This window comes from Mandrillus leucophaeus, unplaced genomic scaffold (genome assembly GCF_000951045.1).
Source record: "Mandrillus leucophaeus isolate KB7577 unplaced genomic scaffold, Mleu.le_1.0 Scaffold313, whole genome shotgun sequence".
Taxonomy (NCBI): domain Eukaryota; kingdom Metazoa; phylum Chordata; class Mammalia; order Primates; family Cercopithecidae; genus Mandrillus; species Mandrillus leucophaeus.
The window spans coordinates 1540969-1554759 of NW_012103288.1; the positions used below are offsets into that span (position 1 = coordinate 1540969).

The 13791-nt window shown below is 39.9% G+C and overlaps 2 pseudogenes; both read left to right on the plus strand.

Moving 5' to 3' along the window:
* Positions 1-4470: 4470 nt before the first annotated feature.
* Positions 4471-5268, plus strand: LOC105544936 (annotated as a pseudogene).
* A 7656-nt stretch (positions 5269-12924) lies between these two features.
* LOC105544961 overlaps positions 12925-13791 on the plus strand; it is a 5837-nt pseudogene continuing 4970 nt past the window's right edge.

The window sequence follows — 13791 nt, forward strand, 5'->3', positions numbered from 1 at the left end:
AGAGAGAGAGACATATTACATACACAGCAGGGGTTGGCAAACTATGACCCCTGGGTCAAATCTAGATTACTTCTTATTTCTGCAAAAAGAAGTTTTAGTGGAACACAGCCATACACACTCATTTATGTATTTGCTATGGCTGTTTCTGTGTTACAATGGCAGAGCTGGTAGTTGCAACAGAGACCATATGGCTTGCAAAACCTAAAAGATTTTACTGTATGGACGTTTACAGAAAAGTTCGTCATCCCTGATGTAGAGGAATAAAAAAATAAGGCCAGCAGATTTCTTATAAAAGCTGTGTAAAGTGAAAGACAAGATTGAGCCAGAATTTTTTCTACCTCACAAAAATGTCTTTCAAAAATAAAGGTGAAATAAAGACTTTTAAAAATACCAACAAAGGTGAAGTGTTAAAGGAAGTTCTTCAGGCGGAAGAAAAATAATAACAAAAATTTGATCAATATAAAAAGATAAAGAGTGTGAGAAGTGATAAATATAAGCAAAATAGTTAAAACATTTTCTCACTATTTATTTATTTAAAAAAGAGTCTTGCTCTGTCACCTAGGCTAGCGTACAATGGTGCAATCATGACTCACTTCAGCCTCAACCTCCCAGGCTCAAACAATCCTCCTCCCTCAGCCTCCCTGGTAGCTGGCACTACAGGTGTGTGCCACCATGCCCGGCTAATTTTTGTATTTTTTTTTTTTTTTTGTAAGAACGGGGTTTCACCATGTTGCCCAGGCTGGTCTTGAACTCCTGGGCTCCAGTGATTCTCCCACCTTGGCCTCCCAAAGTGCTGGGATTACAGACGTAAGCCACTGCACCCAACCTCTCACTTTTTGATCTCTTGAAAAAATAAATGACTATTTAAAGTAGAAATAATAAATATCCAGTTGGGTTTTAGCATACGTAGAAGCAGTATGTATGACAAAAACAATAAAAAACATAAGGGAGAAACTGAAAGTAAATTGCTATAAGATTTTTACACTATTTGAAAGTAGACTATGATATATTACAGGTGTGTATTGTAAATCCTAGAGCCGCAGTGTCCAATCTGCTAGCCTCTAGACACAGGTAGCAGAGGAATAGTCTTACAGGCAGGAGATTGCAGGGGCCTGAGTATAGCATTGCTTGGGGAAATAGGGAGAAAGAAAAGGATTAGAGAAGCATCTGTGGGTATTAAGAGACTGTGGTAATCTTCCTATTGTGAAAAACATGCAATCATTTCAGGATTCATTCAACTTTTGGTTTGGAGTTAAAATGTGGGTGGTAGAATTGCTGAAATAGCACCGAGCTGGTCTCAGGGATATGTAAATCTGTTTCTTCCCAAGCTAAATTCAGACAAGTAAGACTCTCTTCTGGTATTTAAGGCTTCCTGGAGAGGAGGTGCAGGCTCCTTCCTCTCTCACACATCCATCACTCTCAAACTTTTTAAGAAATCTAACCTAAATGCCTCATCCTGCATATTGACCTCACAGTGGAAGTGGGAATAATGCTAGTTTGTCTCAGAGTTACAAATCCTTTGCGAAGTTCTTTCTAGCTTTTCCTTCTCTCACAGTGAGCTCCAGCCTGGGCGATAGAGCAAGACTCTGTCTCCAAAAAAAAAAAAAAAAAAAAAAAAAAATTGGTACTCCTAATTTTATTCAATATTAAACTTTAAAATTTGTGCCACATTATTGAAGTATTACTTACTTTGACCTACAAGAATTGTATAGTTAAACTAAACATAATTTAAAAATAAAACTATTTACCTAAAATAATATAATTCTCCTTTAGTAAATGTAGCTTTATATAAAGAGTTTGGCTTCAAACTGTCATTGCTGTTTATTGCTCGATGAAATTCCTCTCTTTGGCCTTCATTCTCCAGAAACAGGCATATTTCAAATCATATTTAAATTAATAATTTGCAACAAGTTCCTGATGTTTTGCAATTCTTTCACACCTGTGGAAATTCTTCCAAACGCATTAAGCAATACTACTTTTTGTCTGGTTAGATGGAATTCCTAATTGGGCCCACTTTCTGGCACGTGTGTTATCAATTTCTCTGAAAACAAGATCTTGAGAGCAGTGCCAAATCCTGAGCCTAAAGCTTTCCCCACGGTTGACATTTAAACCAACCAATGCAATCCCTATTTTTTGAAACACTTCTATAATGCAGCCTAAAATCTGTCTTTAGTTACTTTGCTGCTTTTTCCATCTCAAGTCAAAAACATTTTAAAAAGAATTCCATTGGCTGGGCGCAGCAGCTCACGCCTGTAATCCCAGCACTTTGGGAGGCCAAAGCGGATGGATCACGAGGTCAGGAGATCGACACCATCCTGACTAACATGGTGAAACACCGTCTCTACTAAAAAATACAAAAAATTAGCCGGGCGTGGTGGTGGGCTCCTGTAGTCCCAGCTACTCAGGAGGCTGAGGCAGGAGAATGGCATGAACCTGGGAGGCAGACCTTGCAGTGAGCCAAGATCATGCCACTGCACTCTAGCCTGGGCGACAGAGCGAGACTCCATCTCAAAAAAAGAAAAGAAAAAAACAAAATTCCATCAAAATACAAAAGAAATGATTTGACTTCCTAAAATATTTCCAGAAATAACTTTTTGTTTTCTGAATCTTGAATAGCTAAAAATCTGGATGCTCAGAGAGTGGTTGCATTTTAGATTAAAATTAAGGCCTTATATATTCAGCGTCAGGGTGTGCCGTATGACATCAGCTTCACAGACATTGTCTGAGGAGTCATCTTGTTTGGTCCACTGAAGAATAGTCTTTTGTGTTTTCCAGCTCAGAGATTTATCCACAGATCCAAGTTGTTCAGCTTGTCCATAGTCTTCAGTGAGATTATTGGCATCTTCAGAACACTTGTAGCTTGCAGTTTAAACACTAGATGTTTACTTATTTGATTTCACATTTTTATTGCTTCTTACACTAAACTTGCTTTATCTTATAAAATACACAAAATAGTTTTACAATACCACTATTAGAATAATAAAATTACAGAATGAAACTTAAGAGTTCTTTGTAGTTTGTGTTGATCCTAGAATATATTTCACTAAGAAAAGACAAAGTCTTGTGTTTAAAAGTCATTTGAAATAAATCTTTCTTTTTGGTTATGTTATCAACCTTGTAAACAGCTTTATTTCACTTGCTTCAGTTTTAGGGATTGTTCTTTTATCTCCTTTTGGTTTAACTTAATTTTTGAATATATTAAATGATTATATGATTCTAAAGTTGACACTACATAAAAAGGTATACTCAGCTGTATCTCCTTTCCATTCCTTTCTTTTTTTTGTGATGGAGTCTCACTTTGTTGCCCAGGCGAGAGTGCAGTGGTGCAATCTCAGCTCATTGCAACCTCCACCTCCCAGGATCAAGTGATTCTCCTGCCTCAGCCTCCTGAGTATGTGGGATTACAGGTGTGCACCAACATGTTCAGCTAATTTTGTATTTTTAGTAAAGGTGGGATTTCACCATGTTGGCCAGGTTGGTCTCGAACTCCTGACTTCAGGTGATCTGCTCACTTCGGCCTCCCAAAGTGTTGGGATTACAGGCATGAGCCACCGTGCTGGCCTCTCCCTTCCATTTTCATCCATTTTCCTTCCCTACTCTGTGTAGATAACCACTTTTATTAGTTTTATATTTACTAGTCTTTTATTGCTTTTATCTTTCCAATGCTTCATTTTGCACTAAAGTAGCTTCTCATAAAATATTATGGCTATCATTCTAGAGCAACACATACAGATATACCTCATGTTTATGGGTTCATAGTACTCCACTATATACTACAGTTTATTTAACCACTCAACTGGTCCCCTATTGATGGATATTTGGGGAGTTTCTAGACTTTTGTCACTCAAATACCACAATGAATACTAACCTTGTGTTTATAATATTTCAAATTTGTACAGAAGTACTTTTAGTGTAGAGTCCCCAAAAATATCATTGCTGGGTTAAAGGACAAATTAATCCATTTGTAATGTGCTAGATCGTACTAAATTTCCCTCCTTAAGGACTGTATCACTCTATACTTCTACCAGTAGCATATCACTGTGTCTCTTTTCCCTATAGCTTTAGCAATAAAATGTACTCTCAAACTTTTGAATTTTTGCCAACACAATAAGAAATGCTGTTTCAATGTAATGTAATTTGCCTTTCTTTTTTGAGTAAGTTGTGCATGTTTTACTATTTTAAGGGCCACTTGCATAAATTATTTCTATCTGTTCATGTCTTGGGCTCATTTTTCTACTGGATCTGTGTCATTTTATTTCTCAGAGCTCTTGCATATTAGGGAGATTACTTTTTATTCTGTGGTAAAAATTGCAATTGTTTTGTCCAGTGACTCATTTGTCTTTGGCTTTGCTTATGGTATTTGGGCCATACATTTTTTTAAAAAAAAATATGTAATAGAATTTGGTGGCTGGAGAATTCATGCGTAGATCAGAGTGGAAGCAGGTGTGACAGGGTCCAGCAGAAGAAAACATGGCAGCCAAAGTGTTTGAGTCCATCAGCAAGTAGGGCCTGGCCTTAGCTGTTGCTGGAGGCCTAGTGAACTCTGCCTTACATAATATGGATGCTGGTCACAGAGCTGTCATCTTTGACCGATTCCGTGGAGTACAGGACATTGTGGTAGGGGAAGGGACTCACTTTCTCATCCCGTGGGTACAGAAACCGATTATCTTTGACTGCCTTTCTCCACCACGTCATGTACCAGACATCACTGGTAGCAAAGATTTACAGAATGTCAACATCACACTGCATATCCTCTTCCGGCCCGTCGCTAGCCAGCTTCCTGCATCTTCACCAGCATTGGAGAGGACTATGATGAGAGTGTGCTGCCGTCCATCACGACAGAGATCCTCAAGTCAGTGGTGGCTGGCTTTGATGCTGGAGAAGTAATCACCTAGAGAGAGTTGGTCTCCAGGCAGGTGAGTAACTACCTTATGGAGCGAGCAGCCACCTTTGGGCTCATCCTGGACGACGTGTCCTTGACATATCTGAAGGAATTCACAGAAGGGTTGGAAGCCAAACAGGTGGCTCATCAGGAAACAGAGAGGGCCAGATTTGTGGTGGAAAAGGCCGAGCAGCAGAAAAAGGCAGCTATCATCTCTGCTGAGGGCGATTCCAAGGCAGCCGAGCTGATTGCCAACTCACTGGCCACCGCAGGAGACGGCCTGAGCTGCGTAAGGAGGAAGCTGCGGAGCGTAACAGCTCTCATGCTCTGGGAACATGATCTACCTGCCGGTGGAGCAGACTGTGCTCCTCCAGCTGCCTCAGTGAGGGCCCGCTCACCCTGTCTGCACCTCCGCGGGCCAACTGGGCCACAGCCCCGATGATTCTTAACACCGCCTTCCCCACCGCCCTCCACCCCAGAAATCACTGCGAAATTTTGTAAAACAACTTTAAAAAATACATACATGTATATGTAATAGAATTGACTGGTCTTTTATTGATTCTGGGTTTTGAGACATAGAAATGCTTTGCCCACTATTCCCAGGGTTGCATAGGTAGATTACACAGAAATCTACACATGCTTTCTTCTAGAACTTGTAGAGTTTCCGTGTAGTCATGTTTAGCTAACCAAGCCACGTGAAGTTTTTCTTGGATGTGCAGTATAAGCAATGGATCCAATGTTACCTTTTTCCACATGGTACCCAGTTGTCTCAACAGCATATATTTTTAAAGTCCATTTTTCACATTGTTTTATAATGTCTAACATACATTAAATTTTTATATGTACTTAGATTGATGCCTAGACTTTCTACTATGTTCCATTAGTGTGTCTGTCTATATGCACCAGCTTTATACTAGTTTGATTATGAAGGTTTTATAATATCTCAAATGTCTAATAAGACTGGCCCCTCCTCATTGCTCTTCCTTTCAGGACTTTCTTGGATATTCTTGTTTATTTCTTCCATATGAACTTAAGAATCAATTTGTATAACTAAAAAACAAAGTGAAACAAAAAAATCCTTGACTTTTTTGTTGGAATCATGTTAAATTTACAAATTCACTTAGAATGTCTTTCATTTTTTCAGATCTATTTTATGTCTTTGAAGCTATTATATTAACAGTTTTCCTCATAGGCTTTACATATTTCTTTTTACCTTTATACCTAGGAGTTTTGTAATTATGGTTGCTATTACCAATTGGCTCTTGATTCCATATTATTTTCTAACTGATGCATCCTTGTGTCTTATGTATGAAGCCTGTTGTCTTCTGTATATTGCTTTTATATTGTGCTACCATATAAATTCAACTTTTTGTTTGTGTAGTTTATTCATTGATTTGCTTTTGTTATCTAGATATAACTATATCATCAACAGTTTTCACACATCCAATAGGTTTCTTTTGTAAAAATGCATTGACAAATACCTCCAACATTATGTTAATGTTATAGTGATGGTGGGTATCCTTGCCTTGTTTCAGACATTACCAGGAATGCCTCCAGTGTTTTCCTATGAAAATAGTAAGATGATGATAAACAAGATGGTTTATGATGTTAAGATAATTATCTTCCACCCCTCTTTTGTAATTTACTTTTATAGGAAATGCAACTTTAATTTTTTCAAATGCTTTTTCAACCCTAGGAAGATAATTACAGGATTTTCCTTCTTAGATATAATAATATTAGTTATATTAATGAATTTCCTAACATTGGACAATCTTTACATTCCCAAAACAGTTTCTACTTTGTCATGACATACTGTGCTGTCTGATTCAATTTGCTAATTTTTTAGCATTTCTGCCTATGATATTCATAAATGATATTGGTTTGTAATTATCTCTTTTGTACAATCTGTATCAGGTTTTGGTTTCAATGTTATATTTATGTCATTAAAAATTTTTGAGTTGGGATAAGAGGTCTTCAAAGAATATAATTTTAAACAATCTTGGATACTTTTAGAAAGATATATGCTGGGCATGGTGGTTCATGCCTGTAATCTCAGCACTTTGGGAGGCTGAGGTGGGTGGATCACCTGAGGTCAGGTGTTCAAGACCAGCCTGGCCAACATGGCAAAACCCTGTCTCTACTAAAACTACAAAAATTAGCTGGGCAAGATGGCATGCACCTGTAATCCCAGCTACTAGGGAGGCTGAGGCAGGAGAATTGCTTGAACCCAGGAGGCAGACATTGCAGTGAACTGAGAGGGCGCCACTGCACTCCAGCCTGGGTAACAGAGCAAGACTCCATCTCAAAACAAAAACAAAAACAAAAACAAAAACAAAAAAAAAAGGAAAGAAAGAGAGAGAGAGATACATAGGTTGGTTGTTTGTTTGCTTGCTTGCTTTTTGAGACAGAGTCTCTCTTCTCTCTGTCACCCAGGCTGAAGTGCAGTGGCACCATCTCAGCTCACTACAACCTCCACCTCCTGGGTACAAGTGATTCTCCTTCCTCAGCCTCCTGAGTAGCTGGGATTACAGGCACCCATCACCACCTCTGGCTAATGTTTGTATTTTTAATAGAGGTGGAGTTTCACCATATTGGCCAGGCTGGTCTTGAACTCCTGATCTCAAATGATCCACCCACCTCAGCCTCACAATGTGGTGGGATTACAAGTGTGAGCCACCGTGCCCAGCCTAGGAGTCTTTCTTGACCACAGTACCCCTCATCTCCAGCTTGTAACCAATCACCAAGTTCTATCAATTCTAACATTAAAATATTTCACATTCACCCCCTTCTCTCCCTTTCTATGGCCACCACTCAAATCAGCCTGCTTGACTTTTTGTCCAGATCACTTAGGCTGCTGTTTTCTCTATTTTAATCCTTGCCATGGATCCACTATAATCCATTCTTCTTCAAAAAGTCAAAGTGGTCCTTTAAAAACACACATGGGGTCATGTCACTTGAATAAAACCTGTTGATAGACTTCTTGTTCTCTTGGGATACAGTTCAGAATCCTTAACATGTCCCCCAAGACCACACCTGATCTGGAGCCTCCCTACCTTTCCGGCTTCTTGTCTCTTTCTCATTCTCACCTCTTCCTTGTCTTCCAGCTTCCTAAACTCTTTCCTCCTCAGGGTCTTTGAATATCCTGACCCTGCTCCATTGGCCAGCCCCCTCCCACTCCCCACACTTCCTCCACACCTTTGACCTGGTTGTTTCTACTCATCTTCCAGGTCTATGCTTAGGGAAGCTTTTCTTGGCCTCCCAGCCTGAATTAGGTCCTCTATTGAATTGTCCTATTACCCTCCCTACTATTTATCTCTGTTTATTTGGGCACTATAACAAAAGTACTGTAAACTGGGTGCCTTGTGAACAACAAAAATTAATTTCTCACAGCTCTGGAGGCTGGGAAGTCCAAGAAATCCCAATGTTGGTGTCTGACGAGGCCCCATTTGCTCTTTCTTACTGTGTCCTCATATGGTGGAAGGGGCAAAGGTCCCTCTTTTAGAAAGGCACTAGTCTCATCACGAGGGCTGTGCCCCTATGACCTAATAACCTCCTGAAGGCCTCACTTCTTAATACTATCACGTTGAGGGGGTTAGGATCTCAACATATGAATTTTGAGATGACATAAAAATTCAGTTCATTGCACTTTTCCTTTATAGAAGTCATCACTATTGTGATTATTTAGGCATTGAGGTGACTATCTAATATTTGTTTCTCACATCAAACTGTAATTTTTCTGGTGATTAGGACCATATTTCTGTTGATCTCAGCTGGCTGGATCTTTAGTGTCTATCACAACAAACATCACAGTGACAAAATTTAATAAGTATTTGTTGGATTAATGGATGAATCAGTCAACCAATTAATGATATAATCAAAGAGTCAATGGATGAACCAAAAACGAATCATTCAACTTTGGGCAAGAAGCAAGAAGGAGCAAATGCTCTACTTGCCCTCCAGGGGGAGACACACTCCCATTAGAAATAGCATAGGCTCAGGTGAGCAGAAAATTCTGACATCGACTGTAATTTGCTTCTCAAATGGATTCAGAGAACCAGATCTTTTCTCTTTGTCTTGCTTGTAGGACTCTCCAGATTAGTCTGGACCACCCAATTGTACCAAGCAAGTAGTCATTTCCTCTGTAATTTCCCTCCCCTGGGTGACGTTAACTGTCCTGCCAGAGTTTGTCCACTTCAGTCTGGATTTGCTAGGTAATTTAGCTATAAATGCCTACATTCTTGGAAAAATAGTATCATGTAGATACAATTTCTGTATTATCATTAAAATTGTTATATGTATTTTTACTGTACTTTTTTTTCCAAAATCCTTCAGGCAATTTTTCTCTATGAAGACTAAAAATGTTTTATAATTGCTCTGATAGTGGAAAATATTAGTAGAACTATGTGACCAAAAATAATAATAAAATATTGATTAAAAGCTAATTTTCTAAAAATAGAAAATTCATAAAATTTCCCAAGCCCTGAGGAAAGTTAAAAGGAAAAAAAAAAGAGAGAGAGAGAGAGTAGGGTTTGGCTATTGAGCGCATGTCTGCCTCTGAGCAGTTTCTGAAAGAAATCCTTGTTTAATCCTGATGGCATGTCTTGGGAGAGTATCCCTGCTGCACATTAATACTGTTCTTTTCTTTGCTGAATTACTTTCTCTAGTACAAGGTTTAAGCATATGAAAGGTTTCATGAGACTTACATTATGTTTCCTCTGAACTTTCTTTTTCTTTGCTCTAGTTCCAAAGCTTCCTTTTCAATTTTTCTATGTCAGGGACTAGGACATAGAGGCACTCCACTATTCCCATTTTTGGGAGATCTGTTCACTTTAGTTCAATTCCATTGTATTTATTAAATAACTATTTTGTGTTTAGAACTGTGCTATGACAAAAGAGATGAGTATAAGAAATCTAAATCTCTGCTCTTTCAAAGGTGCCACAATGTAACTGGAAGGATGAGACATTTGGTAACCTCCTTGAACAAATATAAAATCCTATAAAGATGACGTGTCAACATTTATGTAGTTTACAAAACCACTTTTCGCAAATGTGGACTAGGTTTTATGAAATTAACTTTTGGAGTAGGTGTTAATACTCTCATCCCATTGTACAACTGAGACTCAGGTAAAGTACTACTTACTTTAGTCAGTAATTTTACTTTTACTTATAAAAGTACTTACTTTTACAAGTAAAGTAACTAGAGCTACTATCAGAACTGGAATCTTGGTCTTTATGAAGTTTGCATAATATTACATTATTTCTAAATATGAGGAATATGCTAAAAGGGATAGTCCTAAAAATTGAACAAATTCAAAGTAAAGTAAAATATTCCATTATTGAGAGAAAGCTATTGTTTTCCAACTAGCCAACTAGTCTGACACTTGGATCTTATTTTTTTACCCTATTTTGTAAACACTGACTGATTCCCTCTCTTTCCTTCACTCTTAGGGTATCTCGAACTCCTTTTCGGTTTGTTTCTTTTTCTTTGGTGATGGATAATTTATTTGAAAGGGGTCCCTTCTTCTTACTTAACTTGCTTTTATCTAGGAAAGGTGTCAGGGAAACGCTGCCATCATTAGCCAGGCAGCCCCTGATGGAGAAGGATGAGGCCTTTAAGACAGGGGAGTATTTGATAATTTCTGGCCAGAGATTTTAAAAGCTGTTGTGAAAGACTTCATGTTACCACTCAGAAGCTTGTAATGCAGAATTACTCTCGCCCAGCACACTGTCATTCTGAAAGATCCACTCAAAATCAGGAAAGGGTATGGAGGCAGCCAAGTGAATAAAGGAGTTTTTACTCCAATTAGGAGTTGCTCAAAAGCCTGTGGCCATTTAGTACTGGCAAGACTCAAAGGGCAAGACACCCAGGTCTGCAACCTGGGATACCCTGTACCCACAGAGCCTGGATACTAATACCGTTGAACAGTGATAGCAGCAATCATTACAGGCAAAACATCATTATCAAATTTCCAGATCAAGTTTATGCCAAGGTCTGAAAATAGGAACATTAGTCATACTGTTGATCAACATCATCTAATGAGAACTTCTTGAGAGCAGAACTGGAATCAGGAGGGAAGGGAAGAAAAAATAATGACCTAAAAGTCTTATGGGAGACACAGCACACTAAAACACAAAATTCATGGAATCACTTGTAATCAAAACATCAAGAACAGAAATAACCAACTAAAATATGCAGAGATGGAATCTGAATAGTGAATACAAGATTCATGGGATGTGATCAAAATACAAGTTTATTTTTTGTCTTTTTCCACTTTAAAAATGTTTTTGTCTGGCTGGGCATGGTGGCTCATGCCTGTAACCTTAGCACTTTGGGAGGCCAAGGCAGGTGGATGACTTGAGGTCAGGAGTTCGGGACCAACCTGGCCAACATGGTGAAATCCTGTCTCTACTAAAAATACAAAAAATTAGCTGGGCGTGGTGGCGGTCACCTGTAATCCCAGCTTCTCAGGAGGCAGAGGCTCGAGAATTGCTTGAACCTAAGAGGCAGAGGTTGCAGTGAGCCAAGATGGCACCACTGCACTCCAACCTAGGTGACAGAGCCAGACTCCATCTCAAACAAACAAACAAACAAAAACATTTTTTACTGGAGGATAATAATCTTCTCCTGCTCCTGAATAGAAAATTGGGAAGATTCCCTGACTTTTTGATTAACTCTTTGATAACTGGCAATCCTTTAAGTAACAGTCACTTTAAACCAAACAGTCTCGGCGGGCATGGTGACTCAGGCCTGTAATCCCAGCACTTTGGGAGGCCAAGGTGGGCCTTGAGGATCATGAGGTCAAGAGATCGAGGTCATCCTGGCCAAGATGGTGAAACCTCTTCTCTACTAAAACTACAAAAATTAGGCATGCATGGTGGTGCCTGCCTGTAATCCCAGCTACTTGGGAGGCTTAGGCAGAGGAATCACTCGAACCTGGGAAGTGGAGGTTGCAGTGAGCCGAGATCACACCACTGTACTCTAGCCTGGTGACAGAGTCAGACTTCATCTCAAAAAACAAAAAACAAAAACAAAAACAGCTAAGGAGATAGGGCAGGCTTTTCTTTCTTGGTAGGGTAGGTCTGTACTACCTGGGTCTTGCACATGGTTAAAGCTGACTCTTTTTCTTAAAGCGTGCTTTTAAAGGTTCTTTGCAGATTCCCATCACCAGAGATATCTTACTTGAGTTCCTTTGGCCAAAACCAGTGCAAGTGGTTGACTGTGACAAACTGTGGATTGTAGCACCCCTGTGTTCATTTCTGGCTTCTGGCCACTGGGTCCCCCCATACCTCTAGACAGCCCATTTGGATGGACAAAAGGTAACCCCAAGTTGGCTGTCTTCATGTGGCCCACATCTGGTCCAGGTAAACATTTATACATTTGTCATCCCTGCTGAATCTGGGTGTCCAGACAGATCCCAATGCAGCCACATGTACTTTGTGGCTGCAGCCCTCTTTAATTTATAAGTAAGTATTGGTGCAGTTTTTGTTTTACAATTATGGGGAACAATCTTCAAGCTCTCTGATCCCACAGAAGCCCCTCTTCAGGCAACATCAGTACTTCCTTTCCCTCTGGATAGGAGGAGAGTGGGGACTCAGCACATACAAATTTCTCCCCAAGAAGTCTCTTCATAGACCCTTCCTTCACTCTCTTGAGCTCACCATAAGGTAGAACCATTTGTCAACAGTGACTTTGGACATAACAATGTTGTTGAAATAATCATCTTTAATTGCAACTGAGGTTGTTCATATCTGTCTCCCAACCCTTGATGATAAGAGACTGTCTCTCTCCATTTCTGTCTTCCCTGGAGAGTTGAGCACAAAGCCTGGGACAAAGTAGGTGCTCAGTAAATGTTTGATGAAAGGATGGTTGAATGTATCTGAAACCAACTTTCATTGTGCATTGAATTCTCAGAGACACTTCAAAGTAACCAGTATGGGGCAACTTTGGCGCCTCTTGCCTGGCTGACATGAGATTTGGGGCCCAGCCAAGTAGACAGTGAGAGTGTTGCCAAGGCAATTCTGCATGCAAGAGGAAGTGTGGCATGACTGGAGGCTCGCTGGTAGCTGCCTGGGAAGCCGGCCCCTCAGGCAGTGATACCACCAACCACCCTTGAGGTAGTCAGGGCCTGAGCAGAAGGACTGTAGAGACTGCACATGCCCCTTGAAGCCCAGGCCTATTTCTTGGAAGTCTTTAGCATTCACATTTGCTATGGGAGGAGGTTTACTGGCTGGAGTGAAGTATTCAAAATAGAAAAGACAGAAGCTAGAGAAGAAACAGCAGTGAAGCATCAACAAGCCTTTACTGGGGGACCATTTTCCCTCACAACACATTTGGAGAGCCTAAAACTGACAAACACTGCCTGGGTCAGTGGCTGTTGATTTATTCTTGTTTCAGTCATTACTGATATCTTTGCAGAAGAACTAGAAAAAATGATTCAAGTTGTGGATGCGATAGTATTTCAACTCTGCCAAATTTAACTTTTCATCACCATTGACCCAGAGAGGGACACAAAAAAGGCCACTGCAAATTATGTGAAAGAATTTTCTCCCAAACTGGTTGGCTTGACTGGCACAAAAGAAGAGATCAATCATGTGGCCAGAGCATACAGAGTATATTATAGCTCTAGCCCCAAGGATGAAGATGAAGACTATGTTAGTGAATCATACAATAATAATGTCTTTGATTGGGCTAGATGGTGAGTTTCCAGATTATTTTGGCTAGACCAGGAAGAATGCAGAAATTGTTAGCCAGTTCAATTGCTGCACACATGAGGGCACACAGGAAAAAAGAGCTAGCCAAAGCAGTGATGCTAGGTGCAACATTCTCTTGTTAAAGAGGAAGGAAGTGGCCAGGCGCGATGGCTCATGCCTGTAATCCCAACACTTTCGGAGGCCAAGGTGGGTGGATC